The following is a 13383-nucleotide window of genomic DNA, read 5'->3' on the forward strand; positions in this document are numbered from 1 at the left end:
CGTTTTCAGAAGAGTTGCCACCGCACAACCAGCGAGAAGGCACCTGTGTGATTTCAGGTGCTCGCCTCCATGGTCAGAGTTGTGCCCAAAATACAATACAGTTTTAGTGACTGGGGAATTTATTAATTTCTCAGATGTTTGCCTTATTTCCACTGTGATGATATGAATTCAGTTCTGGCTCATTTTAGCTACTAAACAAAATTATACGGAATCTTAGAGAACAGGTTATTTTTGGCCAGGCACGGTGGCTCACACCTGTAATCCCAGAACTTTGGGAGGCCGAGGTGGGTGGATCATGAGGTCAGGCGATCAAGATCGTCCTGGTCCACATGGTAAAACCCTGTCTGTACTATAAATATAAAAAATTAACCGGGCATGGTGGCGCGTGCCTGTAGTCTCAGCTACTCAGGAGGCTGAGGCAGGAGAATTGCCTGAACCCAGGAGGTAGAGGTTGCAGTGAGCCGAGATCGTGCCATTGCACTCCAGCCTGGGCAACGAAGCAAGACTCCATCTCAAAAATAAAATAAAAACTGATTATTTTCCTGGGCACTTTGGGTAGGCTTTGGGTGACATTAAAAGTATTAAAAGCTCCTGCTCCTGCTTGGTAGAAACGTAATATCAACAATATTATCAGTGATTCAGCCTTTAATTAAGGGAAAAAGGGTCAACATTCTTAGCCAGAGTGTGGGTATGAAGGACGTTCCTTATGGACTCTTCACACAAGACTCTTTCAACAAGCTGTCTCAAAATTCTGTCTCAGAGCAACTAATAATCTATTCCCAATAATTTTCTTATCACCAACCAGAGGCCAGACACAGATTCACTGCAGAGTACCGTTCTGCAAAGCCTGAAGAGATGTTCACAGTTTTCACACCTCCAAAATATCCAAAAAGGCAACGTAGCTGCTTCATGTTAAACTACATTAGAATAAATTGCAGAAACAATTTTCCAAAAATGCCACTTTTAAATTAGATACCCACATGAATGATAATAGTTTTAAATTAACATAATTTCTCAGCTCATTAGGGCTGAAGAATCATTTTAAGACCCAAAGAATTAGAAACTCTTCTGTCTTACCAGAATTTTTCAGAAGTTTTTCATATTTTTATCAAAATTTGGAAAATAACATATAGTCCCTAGCACTGTTCTCTGGAAAGGAATAAAGCTTATACATGATCGTAGCTGTTTCCCCATCCTCTCTGGACCCAGTGACAGAATATGGTTTCCTTTTTATCTACTTTTGTGGGTAGTTCTGAAGTACTATTCGTTCCAAACATCTCTTACAGAACTTGCGACCTTTTAGCAGGTGTTTATATAGCGACTTGGAACTTAAGTTGTTGTTTTGGCTGAAATCCAAAAATCTTTCCTTTTTTTTTCTTCCCTTACTACATTTTGCTACATGTTGAGAAGGTTGTTTTGGAAAAAAATATATATATGTATGTACTCGCACATGATAATTCTCTCTAAATTGTGTGGAAGTTGAGCAACACAGGGCTTACTGGGATGGAACAGAGTGTCATTTCTAAGAGGAAGACCTCAGCTCTCTGGAGCAGTGCCACTTCTCAAGGGATGGATTTCGCCTTCCAGACAGCTTTTGTTTTCCTTCTTTCCAGTGCACGCAAAACATAAGCCACTTTACTGTGCAGAAAGATCTGGGTATTTTCTTCTCCTACTTTACAGTAAAACATTTGACTTCTTTAGAACTGTACCCCAGGGTTTATCTCTGGCTATACTAAAAAAGTTACTTCTCCATTATGCTGGGTTTCCAAAATTCCAACTGCATGTGACAAAAAGGAGGGAGCTCTGACTTCCTGGGGCTGCTCCAGGAACTTCACTTGCAGAAGCTTGAAAGGCTCCCTGGTACCGGTTCTGTCATTCGCTTAGGAAGGCAGGGCAAAGATCCAGTCACTGCTGACCTTGTCTTCCAAGAGATCAAATGTTCACATCTATCATAGTTAGAGAGTGGGTAGGGGCTGGGTGTGATGGCTCACACCTGTCATTGAGCACACTGGGAGGCCAAGGCAGGTGGGTCACCTGAGGTTAGGAGTTGGAGATCAGCGTGGCCAACATGGTGAAACCTTGTTTCTACTAAAAATACAAAAATTGTCTAGGCATGGCGATGGGCACCTGTAATCCCAGCTACTACTCAGGAGGCTGAGGCAGGAGAATCACTGGAACCCAGGAGGCAGGGGTTGCAGTGAGCCAAGATTGCACCACTGCACTCTAGCCTGGGTGACAGAGTGAGATTCCGTCTCAAAGAAGAGAATAGGTGGGAAAGGAGGAGTTAGAAAGTAGCTCCCAGTTGTACTTTGCGGTAGATTGTCTCACATTATCCTCTGAGCAACCCCATGAGCAGGTGGATGAGGAACTTCAGTATCATTCTCACCGCAAAGGTGGGAAGATTGAGGCCCAGGGAGACAAAGTTTTGTGCCTACGGTCACGTGGCTGTGTTCTACCCTTTTAAGGCCCTGGTTTGAAGTTGTTTATCCCACACTGCCCCATTTCAAGGGGAGGATTATTAATACCTCCACTGTGAAAAAACTGCAATTCATTCTTTGAGATGATCACGTAAATGTTTTTCAAACAATGCAGTAAATGCATCCTCAAGGTCTCAAAATCAAATGTTTTCTGGCACCTGGCACAGTTCTCACATAAGATGGATTCACAAGGCAGATTAGCTGGGTACCTGGGGCCCAGGGCAATCTCTTAGATATGTGGAAGGAAGGAAGGAAGAAAGGGAGAAAAGGGGAGTGGGAGAGAGGGAGAGAGGGAGAGAGAGGGAGAGGAGAGAGGGAGGGAGAAAAGGAGGGAGAGAGGGAAAGAAGGAGGGAGGGAGGGAGGGAGAGAGGGAGAGAAGGAGGGAGGGAGAGAGGGAGAAAGGGGGAGAGGGAGAGAGAGAGGGAGAGAGGGAGGGAGGGAAGGAGGGAGAGAGGGAGAGAGGGAGGGAGAGAGGGAGGGAGGGAAGGAGAGAGAGAGGGAGAGAGGGAGGGAGAGAGGGAGAGAGGGAGGGAGGGAGGAAGGGAGGGAAGGAAAAAGAAAAATACAGTCTTTAAAGAGGTGCCGGCAAAGTGACCTGGGCCTAAGGAAGAAAAGCAGTTGCAGAGGTGTGAGCTCCTGGGTTACAGTGCCACCAGAAGCATGTCCAACAGCCAACATATCACTCAACCCAAGACACTTGGAAGGAATATAGAGTTTAGTGTAAAACTGGGGACTTTCTTCTTATAATTATGCATAAATATAAACTTAATGGAACCATTAAAATTTTCTGGATTCTGACTGTGAGAATACATTTATTGGGATAAAACCTCAGCTGCCGTTACAGAGATTCAAATTGACAGAAGTTAAAGACAAAAGATGCTTATTGATCACTTGTGTAAAAGTACCGATCTGTAGTACAAGGCTAGCTTGGAGGCGTCACAGTTCTGGGGACCTGGGCTCTGTCTGTCTCAATGCTAAATACGTGGCTTCCTGTGGTGGTCAAGAGGGCTGCCCCAGCTCCTTACATCAGTTCTGCATCCCAGCCAGTGGGAAGGGGGAAAAGCAAAGAGGGAGCCCCTGGCCTTCAAGACCACAGCCTCTTGGAGGATGCACACAGCATTTCCTCTCACACCCACTGGGCAAAATTTGGTGGCAAAACAAGGGAAACTGAAAAATGTAATCTTAGCCTGGCTAAAGCCACGTGCTCAGCTGAAACTTCCATTACAAAATAAGAAGGGGGATAGGGTACAAGAGAGCTCGTAGCTGTCTCTGCCATGTGTAACAACCGTCCCCCCAGACCCTAGAGCAGAATCCAGGCACGAAGAATTCCTATTGCATTCTACTAGGGCTTTTGTTTTCAAAATGTAGATTAGAAACACATATTGGGTGATTTCAACAACCGAAGGAGGATTTCTCACCTTGTCAAGTGCTACTCGTTTGCTGCTAAAAACTAACATCTTATGCTAAGCTAGTCAGAGCCAAATCGAATTAACTGGATGAAGGCTGTCAGTAAGATTTCAAGGCAAATGCTCCTGCAGCATGGCCGTTTTTCTCTTTGCCTTTTCCTCCTCATCCAGTCTATTTACAATTTTAAAAAAGTAGGTTGAGGGATGGAGTTGCAGAAACAGATCCTTATAAATGTTACTCTATATGTCACCAAACCGATAACCAAATGCTGGAGAGAAAAACGGGTCTGAATTCTGTTCGCAGAGCTCGACCTGGCCTGATCACACTTAATAATTAATTGCAGTGTACAGTTCATGCTGTGGAGATCCCCTTCCTCATTCTTCTCTTGCTTCGGTTCCAGAGCTGTGACCTTAACTTGCTGCTTCTCCAAACCAGAAAAACTAAATTTTTCTTTTCATTTTTCTCGATAACCTCTCTCTGAGAAAAGTATCTGCCAGAGTAGTTTCTAAAACATACAGTTTAACGATGCTATCACATACCTTTCTTTATACCATTGAAAACAGATACACGGATTTCTTGAAAACCAGATTCTATTTTAGAAGCATTGGACAAGGTTGTTATTTAGTGGAATTTGATAATCCATTTGTGAGAATGTGATTCATTTGCAGGGCAAAAGTAAATCATTTACCTGTTTCTAATTTATAACTCTGGGCTTCCACATGGCAGGTCTGCATAGAGCTAAAAGCAAAGAAAATTAGAGCACACAACTGTTCTTGTAAAGGTAGATTAGAAGATTGTTGTTTTAAAGGTGGGGATCCAGGGAACATTACCCGGGTGTCTGCCTCTCTCACTTCTGAAGCGGAAGTCCAGAAAGGCAGACACACAGCCAGTTAACGGCACAATCTGGAACGCCCAGCTCCTCCAGAGAAGTGCATTATTTTTGTCATCTGACGTTCAGGGCAACATCAGGCTTCCAAGTGGAATAAACATAGGTGACCTCATGCGCAGGACATGCTCGCTCAGTATCCAGCCTTAGGTAAGCTGCACACCAACGGTGCACCCATCCTGGAGAACCAGGCAGTGATCAGCAACCAACAAGACAAGAGATTTAAGAAAACTTTCTCGGCTTCTCCTGGATTCCGTGAGCTTTTCCTGCTTTCAGCAGTTTGCCCTATTTATACAAACTCGTCTTTCCTGAAGATGGTGACCTTCTAACTTTTTGTGATTTTACGCAGCTGACCCTGAAGCTCTTGAGTGCTGTTTAGCTACCTTCAGAACACATCGAAATAATGTCCATGCTGCTGATAGTAATGAAAACGATAACTCACGTTCCTTTAAGCATTTGTTCTGGGCCAGATATTTTTCTAAGGATATTACATATTTTCTTTCTTTCTTTCTTTCTTTCTTTCTTTCTTTCTTTCTTTCTTTCTTTCTTTCTTTCTTTTCTTTCTTTTCTTTCTTTCTCTATCTCTTTCTCTCTCTCTCTCTCTCTCTCTCTCTCTCTCTCTCTCTCTCTCTCTCTCTCTCTCTCTCTTTCTTTCTTTCTTTTTGAGATGGAGTTTCATTCTGTCACCCAGGCTAAAGTGCAATGGCACAATCGTGGCTTCCTGCAGCCTCTGTCTCCCAGGCTCAAGCAATTCTCCTGCCTCAGCCTCCCAAGTAGCTGGGATTATAGGTGCGTGCCACCATGCCCAGCTAGTTTTTGTATTTTTGGTAGAAACGAGGTTTCAGTATGTTGGCCAGGCTGGTCTCAAACTCCTGACTTCAGCTGATCTGCCCACCTCAGTTTCCCAAAGTGCTGGGATTACAGGTGTGAGCCGCCACCCCCAACCATACATACGTTATTTCATTTCATTCTCACGGTGATCCTATCAAGTACTTACCGTGAAGTGTTTCAGTTTTATAGTTGTAGAAAGCGAGGCACCAAGAGGGGAAGTAAGTCACCCCTCGTCATGCAGCTAGCAGGTAGGAGAGATGATGTAAACCCAGGCTGTGACTTGTAAGCCCTAAATGATACATACTGGCTGTCACAGAAAAAGAAGTGTATGTCTAATCACTGCACATACAGGAGATCGTGCGGCATAGTGAAACGTCTTGGGCTTAAAAGGATTAGCCTTTTTCTATTTTGCCCCAGTCTAGGGCGCCGAGCTCATTACACTCCTCACTTTGTGGTACCTTATCTCCTTTGACCACACGTGGCTTCTACCTGTACGTGTCAGCCCCAGGGTTTTAAAGCAGAAGTCACCCCCGATACCTATGTGAAATACTGTCTATCATCCTAGAAATTACTAAAAGACGCAATTCAATTCGATGAAGCAGACGGTACGCGTGGCACACAGGGTCGCAGCTGGGGGACACCGGCCCTGCTCAGATAACATTGCTGTGTTTCTGCTGCAGAGATATTCATGGCTCCCTTAGCCTCTTCCCTTTGTGCAAAACAGTATCTCGTGGGCAGTAACAGGAAAAAATTATGTCCAGCAGTCACTGCCCTTTTCTTTGGCATTTTGACCGCAGCACGGTTATGCCCTGTAATCAAAGGAAACACGGAGCGGGCATCTCCTAGCCACTCCCTGAAGATCACTCCCGGGGATCACTGGTGTGGCTGGTGTGGGTGCATTTCACGGAAACACAGAGTGGGCATCTCCTAGCCACTCCCTGAAGATCACTCCCGGGGATCACTGGTGTGGCTGGTGTGGGTGCATTTCACGGAAACACAGAGTGGGCATCTCCTAGCCACTCCCTGAAGATCACTCCCGGGGATCACTGGTGTGGCTGGTGTGGGTGCATTTCACGGAAACACAGAGTGGGCATCTCCTAGCCACTCCCTGAAGATCACTCCCGGGGATCACTGGTGTGGCTGGTGTGGGTGCATTTCACGGAAACACAGAGTGGGCATCTCCTAGCCACTCCCTGAAGATCACTCCCGGGAATCACTGGTGTGGCTGGTGTGGGTGCATTTCACGGAAACACAGAGTGGGCATCTCCTAGCCACTCCCTGAAGATCACTCCCGGGGATCACTGGTGTGGCTGGTGTGGGTGCATTTCACGGAAACACAGAGTGGGCATCTCCTAGCCACTCCCTGAAGATCACTCCCGGGGATCACTGGTGTGGCTGGTGTGGGTGCATTTCACTTCTTGGTTTGAAGACAGCAGTGCTCCCACGCTAGCCATGAGTTCTTTTCAGTATTCTTCCAATACAGTGAACCTGTGGCAGGTAATGTGGCAAGAAGAATGAGCACTAAAGTGTCCTAAGCTGGGACAGTTTTATGGAGAAGACACAGAAAAGCTTTTGCATCTTTGTTGTTGTGGTTAAAAATGTAATTGCAATGAAACGTCACTAGTAATCAGAATCATCTTGCTACTCTGCTGTTTCCCTTTGCCACAGCCTGTTTCCCACCTCTTTTCTATGAAGGGACATCTGTCACGCAGGGGTGGACCGCCCCAGGGTCCTCCCTCCACTGATGTTTCCTCCCCGTGAGCCTTGGACCCGCCACCGCAGTCTGGTGTGCTGGTGAGACCAGTCAGTCAGATCTGGCTCCCACTCAGCCCAGGAAGCTGCCGCTGCTGGAGCCTGAAGCACCAGCTGAAGGTGCAATCAACACACATTTTACTCCACCATCTGTGGAGTGAAGAAGCCAATGAGAGTCCAGAAGAATGCATCCTTCAAACCAAGATGTAGCACATGCCTTTAAAAAAAAATTCATTTATTACAAGCGAAACGTGATTTGTGAATTCACTTGAATGAATGACCAAGGCAAGGAGGGGGCCCGTATCTGAAGTGTTTCAACCGCTGGTCACACCTGTCCGTGCCAAGGAAACACCCCCTGTTTCACAGCAGCAGGAGTCACAGTTGTGCAGGACATGCCAGACCCACTGCTAAGTGCTTTGTGTTTTCTCATCCACTGGGTTCTTCATCCACCCCACGAGCTTGGCACCATTGTTGTCCCTGTTTCTAGAGGAGGAAATGTGGGCAGGTTGAGAGAGAAGATAAGGCACTTTCTGAAGTGATCCGTCTGGATGTGGTAGAATGGGCTTTTCGAAAAGCTGGCTCGGCCCAGCATCTACCATCTACGCTCTCGACGACCTTGCCAGCCTGCCCCAGCAGCAGGTGTTATGGTAGACCATGCCCATCTCTGTCTGGAAGCTGAGTGGCAGGTGCGGCTGCATTTCTTCAGTTCTTTTTGTTGTTTGTTTTTGGAGACGGAGTCTCACTCTTGTCCCCCAGGCTAGAGTGTAGTGGCTCACTGCAGCTTCCACCTCTCAGGTTCAAGAGATTCTCCTGCCTCAGCTTTCTGATTAGCTGGGATTACAGGCTCCTCCCACCATACCCGGCTAATTTTTGTATTTTTAGTAGAGACAGGGTTTTACCATGTTGGCCAGGCTGGTCTGGAACTCCCGACCTCAGGTGATTCGCCCACTTCAGCCTCCCAAAGTGCTAGGATTACAGATGTGAGCCACCATGCCCAGCCAATGCTGCACTTCTCAAAAGTAGCTCATAATCTGTATCATACACCTTCGTTATAAATACTTTTTCTATGAAGTCTTCTGATGATGTAGGAACTATTTCTATTTATTGCAAGAGGAAGAGGACTACTTTCTCGTAGGTCTCTGACTGCGTGGCTTGATATAGAAAAAGATCTCACTTCTAATCTCTCTCCAGCAGTCACATTGTAGGACATGGCACAGTGGGCATGACTGTTAAGAACAGCCTTACTGGCCAGGCGCAGTGGCTCATGTCTGTAATCCCAGCACTTTGGGAGGCCGAGGTGGGCAGATCACGAGGTCGAGATCAGGACCATCCTGGCCAACATGGTGAAACCCCATCTCTACTAAAAATACAAAAAAAAAAAAAAAAAAAAAAAACGGATTGGTCATAGTGACTCATGCCTGTAGTCCCAGCTAGTCGGGAGACTGAGGCAGGAGAATCGCTTGAACCTGGGAGGCAGAGGTTGTAGTGAGCCAAGATCACGCCACTGCACTCCAGCCTGGATGTCAGAGCAAGACTCCATCTCAAAAGAAAAAAAAAATTGTCTTCCTTTCAGAATAGTCTGTTACACATTCCAGCAACATTTATATAAGCACCTAAGGTTTATTATTTATCCATTGAGCATTTAGTAGTTTTCACTCTTTATTTATGACCTCTGTCTTTAAGCCATTTATAGTCAAGGGAGGAAAACATGGGTGGAGCCGCCCTCCTGGATACCTCCCAAGGATTTAGATTCTGTCTACGTTTTTATTCTGTTGTATTTCAAGTTGTTGAGCTCCGGAAATGTTCTACTTCCTACATAAAATACTTTTTAATATATTTCTATCAAAAACAATTTTGAAGTACAATAGAGGGTCTTTTAATGCTGGTAAGTTAGTGCTTAGGGAAAGATAGAGTTAACTTTACCAGTTTTTTTTTTTTCTGATTTTAAATTTTCAGTCGCATTTTTCTTTAGTATTATTCTAGGCTAACTTATTTCTTTTTCTTTTTTGAGCTAAATATTTATTTTATTTTTTATTTTGTGTCTGTTCCTTTGACCTTTTCATGGGCCTTTTCTCAACTGTACAATCTCCTTCTTGGAGTACGAGAGTGCTGTTTTTTGGAGAGAAGACCTATAAACTGCTAGAGACCAAATACCAACATAGAAGGAGTTTTGTTACCTCATCTCTCTTTTGCCTTATTGCCTGGCATAGTCTCATTTTATGCCTGTTATGTCAGCATAAAAACTGATGACAGGGGCCGGGCGCGGTGGCTCACGCCTGTAATCCCAGCACTTTGGGAGGCCGAGGCGGGTGGATCACGAGGTCGAGAGATCGAGACCATCCTGGTCAACATGGTGAAACCCCGTCTCTACTAAAAATACAAAAAATTAGCTGGGCATGGTGGCGCGTGCCTGTAATCCCAGCTACTCGGGAGGCTGAGGCAGGAGAATTGCCTGAACCCAGGAGGCGGAGGTTGCGGTGAGCCGAGATCGTGCCATTGCACTCCAGCCTGGGTAACAAGAGCGAAACTCCGTCTCAAAAAAAAAAACAAAACTGATGACATCCACTTTTAACATCACTCTTTCAGTTTAGACAAATTACTTAGTCATGCAATCCAAAAGCAGAATAAAGCTAATGATAAATTTATTCTTTGCAAACAAATTCATGTACATTAATGAGAAAATTTTGATACTTATAAAAATCTGTCATAAAAAATGCCACGGTGAAGTAGTTTCTTAAAAAACAAAATTATTTACAAGCCTTTAACTTATAGCCCCAAAACACAATTTCTTTTTTCTTTATAGACTCATGTATTCTGAAGGTAACTTAAATGAAACTTTTAAATGATTTGAGAGGTTTAGGTAGCAAGCCTGTTGGTATGGTTTGGCTGTGTCCCCTCCCAAATCTCACCTTGAATTGTAATAATCCCCATTCATGTCAAGGATGGGGCCAAGTGGAAATAATTGAATGGTGGGGGTGGTTTCCTTCAAACTGTTTTTATGGTAATGAATAAGTCTACAAGATCTGATGGTTTTATAAATGGGAATTCCCCTGCACACACTCTCTTGCCTGCCACCATGGAAGACATGCCTTTGCTCCCCCTTTGCTTTCTGGAATGATCGTGAGGCCTCCCCAGCCATGTGGAACTGTAAGTCCACAGCTCTTTATAAACCTCTTTCCTTTATAAATTATCCAGTCTCAGGTATGTCTTTATTAGCAGTGTGAGAACAGATGAAGACACCTATATACTTAATTGCTGTTGTGAAACACATTGCTGCACAAATTTTAGGTTACAAGTTTTGTGTGTTGATGAGGTGAAAAAAAAAAAGCCTAGGCCAGGCGAGGTGGCTCATGCCTGTAATCCCAGCACTTTGGGAGGCTGAGGCAGGTGGATCACCTAAGGTCAAGAGTTCGAGACCAGCCTGGCCAACATGGTGAAACCCTGTCTCTACTAGAAAATTAGTTGGGCATGGTGGTTGGCACCTGTAATCCCAACTACTCGGGAGGCTGAGGTAGGAGAATCACTTGAACCCAGGAGGCGGAGGTTGCACTGAGCCAAAATCGCACCATTGCACTCCAGCTTAGATGACAAGAGCAAGATTCTGTCTTTAAAAACAACAATGACAGCACAACCCTTAAGTAAAGTTACATAAACGTTACATCTGCCATTATTCTACTTGATGCTCCCTAAGTGTATTCATGAAACTCAGTATGTAAACCTGGTATAGACCAAGTACAGGGTGAGAGGCTGGCCGAGCCAGCAGTGGTATGACTGGAAGCTCAAAAGCAAGACGCTGCTCCCACATATCCTACCCTCCGGCCTGCGGACCCGTCCGTTATTCCAGACACACCTTTAGAAAGGAATGGAAGGAAATCTGTAAAAACGCAAATGTGCTATTTTTGATAAAGCAGTGCTTGCTTCATCATTCACAATTTTAACAAAACCCGAGGAAATTAAATGTAAGATAGGAAATCAACCCTATGTCCACTTAAATAATGAAGGTTGTGTTATCACGAGAAAAGTGATTTTTTCATTATACTTAAGGATAGGTGGTAGCTGTTCCATCCCATTTCTAGAATTGAAATTTAAGATCACGTGTCGTGGTGGTGAGATTCAGATGTCACAGAATTGCCTCAGCACTGTTTGAAACCCATGCTAGTGACCAGAGTCCACAGTCAGACTGTGATGTTTGTCTAGTTTCACGTGAAACAACAAAAGCAAGTAATGGTGTTCAGAAGGAGCACATGGCAATATTAACGTGCGCCAGGCTGCAGTATCGCGACGGCGGGCAACTATGTGGTGGTAATGACAGTTTCTGTTGACCCAGTTGTAAGGCACTGACTTGTTTCACTGTGACTCCCTCTTCACCCTTTTCCGTGGCAGCAGTATTTCCACGGTGTCTAAGTGGCGAAGCTCACTACCTCTTGGCATTTGCTAACGGAAAAAAGCACATATTGATTTCGGCAATTTGTAATACTCATCCCTTCCCCTTACTGTACCCTGGGTAGAGCCAGACGATGCCAGCACGTGGGCTGAAGTCCTTACAGGTTCCACCCATGATTAAATTCCTGCCTCTGAATCACATTCTCCTGATGAAAGTCTCTGCTCTTCTGAGCTCATCCTTGTGGTGGGAGAGAAATAAAAAGCACACATGTAAGATGAGAGGTGACAGGAACTGTTCGGCAGAAAAACTTTAAAAGACAAAGGAAGCACGGAGAACTGCACTTCACATGGGGCGGTCAGGAAGGTCTGATATGGTGCTGCTGGAGCATAAATCTCAAGAACTCAAGGAGCGATCGGGGCTCCAGGGAGAGGACAGTGTGAGCTTAGAGTGTCCAAGGCTCAGTCAGGTGGCCAGTGAGCCTGGAGGACAAACAGGAAGAGTGGCAGCCATGAGCTAGAGATGCAGGGAGGACCCGGGACATGGAAGATGCTGCCGGCAGGCAGAGAAGGGGAGATGGGAGGTGGCTGGAGGTTTTTGAATAGGAGAATGCCTGATCTCTCTCAGACGTTCGAGCATCACTCTGGATACTTTGGGAACAGTGGAACGCAGGTGACGTCAGTGGAGGAAGGGAGAACAACCACAGGCTGCTGGAACACTAGACTGAGATGTTAGGTGGTAAAACAGAAGGCGGGGGGAAGTGTTTGGGTGCTGGAGGATTTGAAGAGACAGTAGGGAAGCAGGATATTTCCCTGACTCCTTCACGGGACTCAGATGGGCATGCTCATTTACTCAGCCTGCCACTCTCAACTCCTAAGAGGAGGGAGCGAGGCAGCAAGCAGAGCGGGGGCGGGGTGCACGAGCTCCGGAACCAGCTAGCCCCTTTGGCACTGGCAGGAGTGAGCTCCATGCAGTCCCCGTGGGAGCGTCCAGGTGAGGGTACCTGTGACTCCCAAAGCCCCAGAGGGCGTGTTACAGCGCTGTTTTGGCTCCACTGTCCACGGATGGCTTACATGTTAAAGCTTAGTGGGCCTTCTGCCTTTTTGCGGGAGGCAGCTGCCCACTGCCAGCAAAGGCAGAGGGCCAGTGTGACAGCCTTTTGTATCTGCACTGGTAGCTCCTGAGCTCTTGTCTGGCATCCAGGAAAAATGAGGTTGCATGAACAAATTAAAGGATGATAAATGTGGAGGGTTTTATTGCTGATGGGAGTGGCTCTCAGCGGGAAGGAGAACTGAAAAGGGGATGGGGCAGGTAGGTAATTTTTCCCTTGACTCCCGCTGTCTCTGGCTGGATTCTTCTCCGAAGTTATATGGTCAGTCTGTCCCTCTGAAGTCAACCTGCTTCTCTCTGACATCCAGCTGTAGTCCCATCTACCAGCAAGTCTGGGGTTTTTAAGGCACAGAGTGGGGTGGGGCAGGGCTGTGGATGGTTTAGGAAAAGGCAACATTGGAGTGGCAAAAGCGGGATACAAGCTGTCACGTTAGGCTCTGGTTTCAGGCTTTTTGGCTTGAGGGCGGGGTTGTTCCGGAGACTCACCCTTTTCTGCCTGGAGTTTCTCTGGCTCCTGTTTGTATCAGTAGGATCTCCA

General features: G+C 45.9%; 1 protein-coding gene across 37 annotated transcripts in view; it reads left to right on the forward strand.

The window, feature by feature from the left end:
• SORBS2 (sorbin and SH3 domain containing 2) overlaps positions 1 to 13383 on the forward strand; it is a 392630-nt gene that overhangs the window by 240222 nt on the left and 139025 nt on the right. The window lies entirely within an intron of this gene.

The sequence above is a fragment of the Callithrix jacchus genome, chromosome 3 (assembly GCF_049354715.1).
Source record: "Callithrix jacchus isolate 240 chromosome 3, calJac240_pri, whole genome shotgun sequence".
NCBI lineage: Eukaryota > Metazoa > Chordata > Mammalia > Primates > Cebidae > Callithrix > Callithrix jacchus.